Source organism: Lagopus leucura, unplaced genomic scaffold (assembly GCF_019238085.1).
Source record: "Lagopus leucura isolate 7727_CA_CO unplaced genomic scaffold, USGS_WTPT01 Super-Scaffold_100159, whole genome shotgun sequence".
In the NCBI taxonomy this organism is placed as follows: Eukaryota; Metazoa; Chordata; class Aves; order Galliformes; family Phasianidae; genus Lagopus; species Lagopus leucura.
This window is the reverse complement of record NW_024962335.1, coordinates 1,694,388-1,707,601: the sequence shown is the minus strand read 5'-3', so window position 1 is coordinate 1,707,601 and position 13,214 is coordinate 1,694,388. Positions and strand designations below refer to the sequence as shown.

The following is a 13,214-nucleotide window of genomic DNA, read 5'->3' as shown; positions in this document are numbered from 1 at the left end:
TGGAAGATGGGAACTGAATGCTGAGATTTAATGAGGCTGTTTTCAGTTTCTTTTTTTTAATGTTAAGAGCTTGTTTTATTCCGGTGTCCTACTGATAGGCTGAGGGGAAAAATCAGGTTGGAGTGAACAAGTAAGAAGTGATTTTAAGACAAGCATGTCTCAAATGCTAAAGACTCAAGAATTGCAATTAAAGTCAGGATGTACAATTAAGTCCTTAATGCAAAATTATCCTATTGCAGTCTAGTTTAAACTGTCTGCTTCAGCTTTAAATACTGGGGGTTCTGCGAATTTAGGCTCTGTAGCAGGAGCTTTAAGAAGTACAAACATGTTTTATTTATCTTAGAAACAGTGTTGCAATAAGTATTTTTCACTTACCAAAACCTCCCCCCCCCCTTGTTATCTTATTAAAACAGACTTTGCATGTTGATGGTCGTGTTTTTCAAGGAAAAAGATCAGGAGGAATGAGAATGCTCTCCTTTTTGTGTGACTGTATCCAAGTTACTATCCGTAACCCAGGTTTTGTTCAGCGGCAAACTCATTTAAATCCTCCCAGGAATGCACAAGATCCTTGCCAAAGGGTTTCACAGAGCAATTGAAAGCTGTGTTTCAAAATAGGCATTCTTTACAAATGCTTCAATTAAAATTTTGTCTTTCAGAATCAACTATAATAGTGCACGCACTTTGTAGCAAATAGAGGTAAATGTTTAGTCTGCACTGATGAATAGCTCAAAGCTCAGCATGTTAGCTTTGCCAGTAGTGCAGTTTAGTGGAGGGTGGCATGTGAAGAAAACCACAAATTAAATCGCTGTAGGAGTGTAATAAATAAATTAAAAGAAACTATTGAGTAGATTTAAAAAAAAAAAAGTAACCAACGTTGTCATTACAACTCTCATCTCTCTCCTTTTCTTTTAAAAAAATCATAAGTAATACATCGAAGCCAGTGTAGTCAAATAAATCCCCACAGTTTCCAACATATATCTTAATGTACAGATGGTTTGGTTGGTGACTTCCAGATTTCCTTCTGGAAGAGCATCATTCCTGAGAGCTGTTATTACTGCATTTTGGGTTGGACTTCAGGCACTTCCAGTGGCATCTGCGTTCACCTGCAGGAGAGACCCACAAGAGACTGCTTTAGACTTGAGGTTGTGGTAAGCCATCATCTGTGTTGGTGATTGTATTCTTGGTGCCTCACGTTGCTCACCTTTCCTGCACAAGGTAGTGGGTGTGCTGTTAACCACACAAAATAAGTTTAGTTCAAACAGTCAGTTTGGGTACTTGAAGGCAATCTTATCAGTTCACCAGTCTGGTAACATGGCCATGGCCTATGCTGCGTTTTATTTGGAGCATCTGACCTCATTTAAATGTTTTTTTCCTCAAACAATTATTTGGTCATAATCAAAGACATGTTGTTTAATTCTTCTGGTTAGATGAGTATTATCGTGATATATTATCAGATGTTTGCCATTAGCAGTACAAGAAATATTTCTGTTTTCTGCCTGGAGGAAACAGGATTATATATTCCTGTCAGAAGATGATTTTATGGGGAGTTTGTCTCTGGTAAGAATAAACATTTGGAACTGAGCATGTCCAAATAAATTGACCCCAACTGACCTTCTTTAAGATTTCCAGGGATGAAGATTACTTTTCTAGATGGGCTACTCTGCCTTGTGCATGGGGGGGGGGAAGGGGGGCTGTTTAATTTTTTTTTGTGCAATGTATTTGCTTTTTGCAGCAAAATTTTATGAGGTTCAGTGAGAGGCATATAAGTGAAGCAGTATGCATCTTACTTTGCAAGGTGACTTTTACACTGACAGGATGGTGTTCATAATATTTGCTGGACCTTTTGGCAGAAATACTTTATTACAGTATTTCATATAAATGAAAAGTGACTGTGAAAGCCTTTGTGGGTGTTTGATGTGACATTGCATAGATGTGCTTAAATTTTCTTTCCTTCTCTACACATTCTAAGAACAGCTTTCAAGCCCAAACCGTTAAGTGAAAAGAAGATGTCAAAGAGAGTCAGAGCTTTTTATTATTGCAAAATCCAATAAAGATGCTGTTTTCTATAAATAAAGATGGCCAGATAACCTATTCTCGCTTTTAGACTTTCCACCATAAAAGATCGTAAACCAGATTTATACTTATTACTACAGCTTAAATTTTGAATATTTTATTTTTAGCTTATTAACTCCTTGTTAAAAAGTATAATAAAATATAATGGAACTGTAAATGGAACTCTAATCGTTTTAATAAATGGGAGTTCCGCTTAGTGCTATGGAAAATGTTGCTTAAAGCAGTAGTAAGGGAACACTGGAACCATAGAACATAGAGTATATAGAGTAATGGCTGTCGTACCATCTCTGTGGTCTTGATTTCGTTAGATATTCCTTTCCTACAGTTAGTTGCCTGTGTACATTAACAGGGGAAATTACTAATGTGAGGAACAGCATGTGTACAAGATAGATAAATGTTAATAACAGTTTTGAGTATCTGTGACGAGAGGATAATTGAGTACAAATTTCACAAGGTCTAAGGCCAAGTTCAGTGGTTCCTGTTCTTGTGCCATCCCTTTTGTTGAGCTTGGACACCTATTCTAATAGTAGGGGAAGCGGCAGGTCTGAAGATAATATTTTTGGTTTCTCATGGGTTCATTTACTTACAGAGGATCAGCTTTGGTCCATTCGAACCATTGAGCCAACACAAAAAGAACAGGCAGTGTAGATTCCAGAACGAGCAGAGGATGAGACTGGGCTGTTTGACCACGCTCTGTGGGTATTTTTGAGTTTGTGCTGTTTGTGGTGGGAAAGCTGGGTAGAGGAATCTATCTTGTCCTGTCTTTATATTCTGGTTATTTGTACCTGTGTTGCAGCTTACTTTTATTCCAGTTATGATGACTCAACTGCATAGGAGCACAAGCTGTAAGGTGCATGTTAATCCACTGCCGGTGACTCTCGATTGGTATTTTTACCTCTGGAATCCTAATGTGGCATTGTGTTTTAATGTGAAAACTTCCAGCAGCTGCATGAGTTCTGTTGTAGGCCTCCTGTTGAGCCTTGAAGGGGTAGCAGTCGTGCGGGTTATATGGAACAAAGAGTTGGGTAGGTCTCACGAACAGTAGGTTGAAGAAGTCACCATGATCCATGTCTACAGGAGAGAAGTTTCAGGTATTTTTTTTTACCTTGAAATAGATAGCCTTTACCATTACCAGGGGCACCACTTGAATCACAAAGTAGTTGATATGAGTAATGTTCTATCAGTACGTGAGTGTGGGCTTTAGATGAATAATTCAGCAGTTCTTTGGTTAGAATTGCAGAGATCTCAGTCCTGTGAGAGTTAAGTGCTTCCGTGTCAGGGCTGTGGATACGTGCTTCCACTTGCCTCACCTCTACTGACTCAAGCTGTGTTTGATCCTGTAGTTAGCTCAGCCAAGATGATTGATGTTTTATAGGCTTAGCTTACTGTTAGTGAGTTACCCTGACTTGGCTTGCCTGACATAGTGGTGTAGAGGACTGGCAGAAGCCCATGGGCAGAACTGGGAAAGGGGAAGACTCGGAGTGTGGCCAAGTGCATAGCACTGCTATGGTGCCTCAGCCCTTGTTGCTCATGCTGCTAGGCATCACAGTGGAAGGAAAGCAGTCTTGCTTTCTTGGCTGGAGAAAGCAATTATAGAGTGGCATGTGAAAAAGAAAAAAAAATAGCATGTAAAAATAAAATCATAGTAATGCAGAGTTATTTCAGTGTCCGTACAAAGTTTGGCTCAACTTTTGGCTGAAGGTTCAGTTTTAGAGCAGTTTCCTTTAAATTGTCTGATGCCCTCATACAGTTGGTCATAGATAGGCAGAGAGACTTCTTATCTCTGTTGTTTTTACAGTATTTGAGAAATCGGGGGATTCCTTACGCTTCAAAATCTACAGATGAAAATCATGTGTTAGGGAGGGGAAAGGGTTTTAGGTTGTTCTTAAAAATTAATGTTGTATACGCAAAGCCTCCCCCTAATTCTAGTCTCTTGTAGTGCAGGTGCTAAGAGGTCAGTTGCTAGCCTAATCGCTTGTGGTGGGCCAGGAGGCTTTTTTCTAACCTAATGCAGTGTTAATGTCCATTTAAGGAAGAATGTCTGCAGGAGCCAGTGGTATTTACTAACTGCGCCTGTGAAAACATTCCTCTTCACCCTCAGATGCTCACTCAGCCTTCTGTTCTCCAAGTGACATTATTACAGGCTTTAGCCTGTGGTCTGAGAAATTAAAAGCACGTTTTAATAATGTGAACAGCAGACTCCTCAGTCTGGACTCCGCTGGTGCTTCCTCTCTTGCTTGCCCCTAGTTTTCAGTGCAAGTGGCTGGGGGATTTGGGGTTTTTGTTGTTATTTCTACATGAGCACCCCTTCTGCAGCATTATTTTAGCTGTAGAAGTGTTCTGTTTGTGGGATTCTTAGAAACAGGCTTTTCACTGATGTGAGGCACGACTCGGCTGTGTGGCAGGTTGCTGCGGCCCCCACCAGTTCTTCTCCCCACGCTCCTCCACCAGTTCCCACAGGACCTGCCTCAGGAGTGGGGAGGCTGTTCACCTTGCCTCTGCTGGGCATGGCCAGGCTTGGATTACCTTGTATTCACCGCAGGCACAGACTAGCCTACAGAAAGCAATGCATATGAGCAGTTACCATGGAGAGGATGATGCATGTTAATTCCTGTGTCAATCTTAACCTTTTCCTCCTGCTCTCATGCTCTCATTGCTGGACAGGACATGGAGTGGGGCTGTAGGGCCCTTTTATTCCGCACGTGGGTGACCCAGACCCTTACCAATGCACTGCTACACTGTGCCATGTGCTGCACAGGGCAGGCTCAGGGATCCCTGTCTGCATATAGCCAATTTTATCAACTATCTTTAACTGATGTGTTTCTGAGCAGTTCAAAAAAAAAAGAACTTAATCCTTTATTCCAGATAAACAGTTAAGATATGCATGCATAGTTCATTTTTTTTAAATCAAGGTAACAAATGCTTTATATGAGACCTTAATGACTTGCTTCAGCCCTCCAGCCTGAGGGGTTAGACCTGTTGACATGGAAAGAACCTCTCAGCTCCTGAAGATATGGCCAAGATCCACAGTGCTGCATGTGAGTAACAGTATAGCTGTAAAAAAACAAACAAGCAAACAAACAAACAAACAAAAAACCCAAACCCATCTCATCCACTCAACAAATTTGAGAGAAAAAAAGATTGTATGTTTTTGTACAGGCTTGCACTTGCAAGAATAAGCTTTGTTTTATCTGTCAAGCATTTTCCCTGCTTTACTCACTCCTGCCTCATTCTGGTCTGCTTTGCTGCAAAACACCATAACGAGTTAGGGTAATGTAGGGCTCCAGGGAGTGCAGTTGTTTTGAACCAGCTTGATGATGTGACTCATTCCCCCCACTATCCTACCACACATTTCCTCACACCTAGCTTGATCTGTTTTTGTGTCTGTGCATGTTCTTTGCTGTTCTGAGGTCACCATATGCAAATGCTGCTGCTGTACTGAAGCACTTGAACCTGCTTGTACTGTTTTGTGGGATTAAAGTGTGAGTATGAAATGCTCTCGAGTGGTGAAGTCTCGCCGATCCACACGCTCCCATCCTGTAGCCCTAATTTTCCTTATCTTCTAGGGGAAGCACCCTGTTTTAGCCATGATAATCAAAATGTCGTGATTTGAGGTGAATGCTGCCATGGAATTAAACAAGCTCACTCTAACAGTGATGGAAAGATCAAGAAAAAGCCTCTGAACAGGTGAAGCGGAGCTGTCCTTTGCTGCCCTAGTTGCTCACGTGGCCTATGGAAGAGCTGAGCACACACACACACACACACACACACTCTGGGCTGGCTTCAGGCTGTGTGCACTGCTGCTACCTGGGTGGGAGGTTTCATGCTGTCTGCTGCCTTACTATGGCAGCTGATCTTCATCTTGCTCTCATAACAGACTTGATTTTCAAAACGCCTTGTGTAAGTTTCAGATCTTTAAGATATCAAACCATTATTAATATTCTACTACTTATGCTATCTGGAAACTACCTCCCTTATCTGGTGACTTAATTAAAATATGGCTACAGAGGAACTGTGGTTTCTGAGCTCAGTTTCCACAGAGAAGTTGGAGCACAAATGCTGGTGATAGAAGACTTTCATACTGTTAGGATGTGGATTTGTACCATGAGAATCTAGCCAGGATTTCTGTCTAGAGCCTTGGGCAACGATAAGAGCATTTATACAAAAAAAATCTGTTTACGTAGCCCCTGAGGGAAAGGCCTTCCTTCCAAATGGCAGAGCTGAAGGGTGATCTCAGAAGTCCAGGTCGGGAACCAACTTCACGGTATTGTTGCTAGGATTCACTTGTGGCTGTGAGGGCCTTTGACAAGAAATAGTTCCAGTATTGACTGCAGCAGCAGCTTTAACTGTTTTGAACTTAACCTGGGTATTGCCATCCAACCAGATACCAGCACTGGCGATGTGCTTTGTCTGCCCAAATGGCTTCTATCAGGATGTTCTGTCTACTCCTGACATCACTTCTGGGGGCTTTGAAAGTGCTTATTTATTGTGTGGAGCATCAGATTTAACAGTTGTGAACAGACATGTGCTTGTCCTGCTTAATGTGACTTCAATACGTTCTTCCCTTTCTGTTGCACAGCTGAGGGTAGCATCCTCATCTCTCTCTGTTAAAACAGTTTGTGTTAAGATAAAAGGAAACAACTGGGAGAGAAGAAAAACTGGTTGATATTTTTATCAGTTTTTCTAAGGATTCAAAAGATCCCGCTGCCAAATTAGAAATGCAGCACAAGTCTCAAAGAAGCTTTGTGCTGAAGTTTTCTTTTTCCCTTGGAATTGGTTCTGGTGCTAAGTCTATTGTCACAACTTGTCCGTGCGCACTTGGTTGTCAGCAGCCTCTCTGGCTTTGTTCAGTTTGACCAATCCCACAGCTGCTGTCTGTAAATACTGAATGAGGTTCAGCTGGGTGGAAAAAGCAAAATGACAATTAACCTGGTAAGCAGGAGAGCAGAAACCTGCAAAGGCATTGTACTACGTTTTTAAAAAGCCATTCTAAATGCAACTTGACAATTGGTATGAATTGCTACAAACTGCGTGGTTAAGAGGATAGTTAGAAACATGGTACACATTAACCTGTTTGATCTCCTTTTAGAACATTCCTCAAATACCGATCTCATCTTTATTTCTTTTAAGAAATACCTTATTTAATTGAGGGAAGAAAACAAGAATTAGATGCCTTCCACATCGCCTTTTCACATGAAAAGGAAATGTCCGTTTTGAAAATAGCATGGTAGTCTTCTCTCAGGTTTGTTTCTCTCCCCATTCTGGCTTTAAACAGAAGAGTGTTTGATCTGTTTGGTTCTCATCAGCATGGAGATGCATCTTTTCCAGAGCATTGTTTCTATTTGTTTAGTTTTGGCATGGCAATGGAAGGCAAAACAGTGGTGGTTACAGGCGTTTTGACTCCATTAAAGTGTTCTTAGGGTTGCTTTTGTTTAGCCATTTTTGCAGTGGGTGAACTGCTCTAGATCCAGACGGTTTACATTATCTGTAGTACCAGTATTTCTACGATTTATATCTAATAGCAAAAGACATTTTCTAGGAAGAATAGGGGCAGGCAGGCAGGCACCGAGTCTGTAGATTCTTGTTTTCTTTGTATCCAGGAGAAGTTCTCTTAAACTTTTGCAACCCCTGCTTCCTAGAATACAGGGCATGATGCAAATTGTGAAATGCTCTTTCCATGATTGGTACGTATACCTTCAGTGTTTCTCTCTCTTTCCTCACTGTGACAGCCAAGGCTTGCTTTGCCAGGTTTCTTTGGCTCATTCACTGCTCTGCCATCTTCCCATTGGATAGGAAGGGTCATTTTGAAATGTTAAGAGGAGAAGGAAATAGGTTTGGCAATTGATTCAACTTTGAATAAAATACCATTTTTTCTTCTGTTTTGTGTGGTTTTGGGGAACATTGCTGTAACTTTTATATTTTTATGTTCAGTGCTATTAATGATAACTAATAGATGGAACCAGCAGCAGAGAAAAAGATGTATTTTCTTTTCTAATCAACAGAATCTGATTGGAGCCAAAATTTGAAAAGGAAGGAAGATGTTTGATTTCAGTTTTCTAGCATATAAAGCTCTACTGTATTTGAAGTTCTAAAGTGAAGTGGAATGGATTGTGTCCACTGGCAAGAAGAGGACCAGGCTGCTTTTCTTCTAGCTCCTTTATTTTATGTTTGGTGCTTTTAAGAGTAGAGCATTGGTGCTTTGGATGAGTGATTATTGTGTTTATATAATGACTTCCCATGGGATGAGTGTCAGCAGTTTGACTTTTTCGTATATTGATCTTCTGTCAGTTCTGCTGCGTGGTGCTTCTGTTGTGAGATGGTGATCAATCTGAAGAGGTTTAAGATGCTGAGTTCCAAGTGTAGCACTAAATAGATTGGTGTTTAATTCTGATAGCTTGTCAGTCCTTATTTTTTGTTGCATTTGTCTCTTTACTAGACAGATTCAAGTAATTCTAGATAGCTTTTTTCCCCTTCCGTTTTCTCTTGTATCCCCAGATATTTTACTCTGTGACTTTAATATTAATATCACGTACTGAGTAGCTAAATTGAGCATTTCCACCAATCATTCATGACAAGCCTTGTGATAAAGGATTTTTTGGCGATTAGTTTAAGTTAAACATTTGACTTTTGAACTCATTCTTGTGGTATGTTTGAAGATAGTGGTGGCCAAACAGTGTATTTTGCTGAATAACAAACTGCAAACATAGCTGCTTTTTGTTATTATAATAGAGGAATAATTGACATTCTGGTTTTGATGTAGTTGATGTTTTACTTAACTTTAAAAGCATTCAAGATACTTTGTTATTTTGCTCTGATGCAGGCAAATAAGGTCGTGCCCATTCTCCTCCCTCATTTCTAAGTGGGTTTTAAAAACTATCGGATTGAGACAAAGAACTCAAATTCTATCTGGTCTGGAGTAGAATTGAGTATATCAAGTGTATACTTCAGAGTTCTTGTTTTGGGTGAGAAAAGAATAGACAGAATGTGGATGTGACGTTGGATCGTGAATACCATGAGATCTCTGGAGCAAGATGTGCACGTCTGTGTCCTTTAAGCAACGCCTGTCCCTTTGCTGCTCTTTGTCGGCTGAGTGGTTGGGATGAGTGCATCCCAGGGCTGCAGTCAGCTGTGTTGTGGCCCACCTGCTGTTCGCTGACCCATTGTTGTGTTGGGGTCTCTTTTGATCTCAGATGCCAAAGATTCCTGTCTTTATCCCTTCTCTGGGTTAAAAATCTATTCTTGTTATCACACTAATTGTTGATATGGGACTGCTCCATTCGGGTACGTAGACTTTCAGGAGCATACAGATATTGTTCAGGTAAGGTGTCTGAGTCCAGTATCCTTTTTTTGGACTCTTTAAAAAAATGTGACAATTAAGGTCAAATATTCTTTTAATATATATATATATGTCTTTTTCTGGGTAATCCATACTCATAGCACCGTTTGTAGATTTAGTTAACTACTGTGAATAATTCTAGCTCTTTTTGCCCCTGCAGGGAGATTTTTCAAGATGTAAAGAAAAACACTTAGGCAAGCTGGGCCTGATAAAAGGCTTGTGTAGTGAAAAAGATGTCATTTTTCCAATTAGACTATTGTTCCAATGTAAGATTATATTACCCTAAGGCCATTTTACATAAATACTTCAGGTACTGAAGTAGATATGTTACATAGTCTCAAATCACTGAGATTTGGGATTTCTGCTTGTTTTGTGGAGTACATTCTGGGAGATGATGACAGTAAGGTTTGACATGGGCAGAGATGAGAGCGTGGCATTTAGCAAATACTGCAGCTCTGTGTGATAAAGATAGAAAGCATTTGGTTCTCCATGCTGTGGGAAGAAAAGCGATTGTAAAGAAGTGATGTGTGAAATAGCCTTGTTTGCAGAGAACTCTCAGGCTTTTCTGAAGGGCCAGCTGAGGGATAAATGCTGTTGATTCCCAAAAAGTATTTCATTATAGTCAATTGTCACATTTAAGTGCAGAGTAAAAAAGGAATTCTCTATCTTTTCTTGAATTTCCACTGGGGATGATTTAGGAAATGCTTAAATTTATTAGAAACCTTGGCACTTTCCCAGCATCTCGATAAGAAGTTATGATTGTGTACTTCAGACTTCTACTAAACACAGAAATCATCTGTTCTATCTTAAAATTGTTCAAGGTTGTTTTAGTGCAGTGGGAAGAAACCTAGATTTATTTCTTCTCCTAAGTTGTTAGCATGTTTAAGGAGCTGAAGAAATGCCAGGGTAACGGATGGTGCTTATGTTGTGGACATTCTGTTTATTGCCCAAATGCGAAGTTGGACACAAACTGAGTTTTACGGACAGTGTGTCTCTGCTTGCACGTCTCGCTGGACTGTTTAAATATGTTACTGACTCAAGTGCTCATCATTTCTGAAAAACTGATGTACTGTGGCCATCCCAGGAGCTGGGCAAAGTAGACAGCTCAAACACACTTGCATCTGGCTCAGGGAAATTAACCTGGGCTCATTAGAACTGCTGAAACCAACCTGAGAGATTTCTCATGAAATGAATGGGGAAGCTCAGAGGTAGGTGCTCTGCCAGCAGAACTGCGAGGCACGGTGCTGCAGCAGGGGGATGGGGACAGGGATGTTTTACATCAGCACAGTTGTGACCAGAGTTGCTTGTGCCCCTTCAGAAGCTGATCTCTTACATTTAGAAATGCTGCTTGCTTCTTTTGGAGAAAACCAGTTGGTGTTTGTTGTTAGCGATGCTCAAGTGTTCATAGGAAGCAACCCAGTGAACCACTTGAGATGTTTTTGTACTGCATTGCTTCAGCTGCGGGCCGGCGGTATGCTGGAATGTAGGGCTGTCTTTGGGGCTGTTTCCTTCATCCTCCTGATCCTTTTGAAAGCATCTTATTCTGCTTGTATTTTCCATACTAGAGGTTTACAGAAAAATGTTTATACTACAGCTTCAAACATACACTGAAATGCTAGAAAACCTAAAGAATTTCTGTGGATTCCCTATATTAAGATCAGATGTGGGAATGTCACATTGAATGTCTGCTGTACAAAACTCAGATGATTTTAATGGAAAATAAGAATCTGCAATGGTATGTGCCTAGCAGGAAAATAAAAAGCAGGGGGAAGGGAGCTGATGGAGGAATTATCTAATGGGTTAGGCTTGCACCTCAGTCCGTTCTCCTGCTGCTGTGGGCAAGGGACGTCCCAGCTGCCACGCAGAGTGCTTGGGCCCCAGCTCCTTGGGGACCTGCTCTGGTGATGTCAGCTGGAGAGGGAGAAGACTCCAGTAGCCCTCAAAGAAGTGGCTTTATTCTCCAACCTGTGTTTACATCAGTTGCTCAGCTAACTGTTCTGTGCTTGGGAAGGAAGCCTTTGACTGCAGTATGAACTACTTGAGGTTTTGAGTGCCTTGTGATGACGCTGATTGTCAGCCTTCTCTGTTCTTTGCCCTTCCTGAGGAGGAAGGCAGGTGGGAATGTACCTTCCTGGAAAATCCTGGCTGCTAGTGCTGATTTTAACATTCTGTGCCTGGAGATTTCCCATCAGATGATGGCATTTTGTTCCTGTCCAAGAACCCCTAGAGAAGGGTTGATTCCAGGTGATGTTATATGAAAAGAGAGGAAAGCATTCATGTAATGGCATTGAGGGAGAAGTATTTCTGCGAGATGCTTAAGGTCTCTAGAAAAAAACTTAAGAGGTGTGCATCTGAAGGAGAGAATTGGGGAAGAAAGGAGCACTTGTGTCTGCTTGGTCATAACAAAAACTTTTTTGTTGTTGCTACAGCGTTGGAGTTTGAGTTTTATGCTTCCCTTTAAAGAATGCAGACCCTTGAAAATGTAAAGCTTTTTTCAGTGTCTGAACGCTAACTGTTCTTCATGCTGTTGATTTTCTTCTTGGTTTATTACAGGCTGCTCTTTTCCAGTTCCCCTCAGATTGTCTCTTTCATTTGAGTTTATCTGAGATCTTAATTCCTTACAGAAACAACTTAGAGGATAGAAGAACAATCAAAAAAGTGTTTCTGTTTTTCAAATAGAATATTATTCTTCACCTGCCCTGACGTTAGTCTGAATTTATGTGAGACCTTCTGTGAACCTTGTAGTTCTTTCTGAACTTTCCAAGAGAAGATGATGGCTCCATTTCTTGTGGCAGAGGCTTAGGTTTGTTTTTGATACTGAGACTTCAGAATGGGCTACCTGAATGGTGGATAAACTAAGATACAGACTAAAGTTTTTTATTACCAAAACTTTTCATTTTTACAGTTCATAAAAGATGAAGAATGTTAGCTAAAAAATCAGCTCCTAGAATGTACTATGACTGTTTTTGAAACTCTGTTAGTAATAGAAGTGAGGCAATGGGGTGAAATATTTTTGATTTATAATCACTTAATTTGAGAAGATCACCTCTTGAAAATATTTTTGAGTGTATGATGATTCAGCCGTAATAACGTTTTAAATGTGTCATTCCCTAGTGGTAAAAGTAGGCAGATCTACAGTAATTGCATTAAGATGTTGATCAAAAGTACACTAGTGAAACTGCATTAGGATTCTGCCTTGGGTGGTACTGCAGAGAACTTAAATGGCCATTATTTGGGTTCACTTATGTTTGCTTTTGAAAGTGTGTGCCTTTTTAGTTTGGTTTTTAGCACTTCTGTCACCGCAATGCTTGCTTTGCAGCAGCCAGATTTACTTTGTTACACACCAGTGTGATTTTCAGTTACTAAATAACACCTTTTTCTTTATAAAAATGCTGCAGTTCAGCATTTTCCTTATAGGCTTTTGTCTACTCCTGTAATTCCTAGATGATGTGAAAAATTGTCACTGTCTAAACCTCAGACTAGTGATTTATCCTTTGTGGGTGTTAGAAATTGGAATTGAAATCGCTTTACATTCACCTCTGTTGCCGTCTGCTTCTCAAGCTGTGGCAAATTCATCTGGAAGCTTTCTCAAAAGCCTTAGAATCATTTGTTTGCTGTGGTGGTGTTTTAACACTGAGTGCTAGCCAGCAGTTTGTGATGTTGTGGACAAATGGTTTTGGAGATTCACGTCTCGGTCGAGATGGTCTCCAAATACCTTCTGTAAATTTGTATAACTTAAACTAATACAGAGCAATCTAGATGCAGCTGATCCTAGTGGCTGATACTTATGATACTTCTCACTCAC

General features: G+C 40.5%; 1 protein-coding gene across 1 annotated transcript in view; it reads left to right on the top strand.

The window, feature by feature from the left end:
* PAWR (pro-apoptotic WT1 regulator) overlaps window positions 1-13,214 on the top strand; it is a 71,207-nt gene that overhangs the window by 22,815 nt on the left and 35,178 nt on the right. The gene's annotated exons all lie outside the window — the stretch shown is intronic.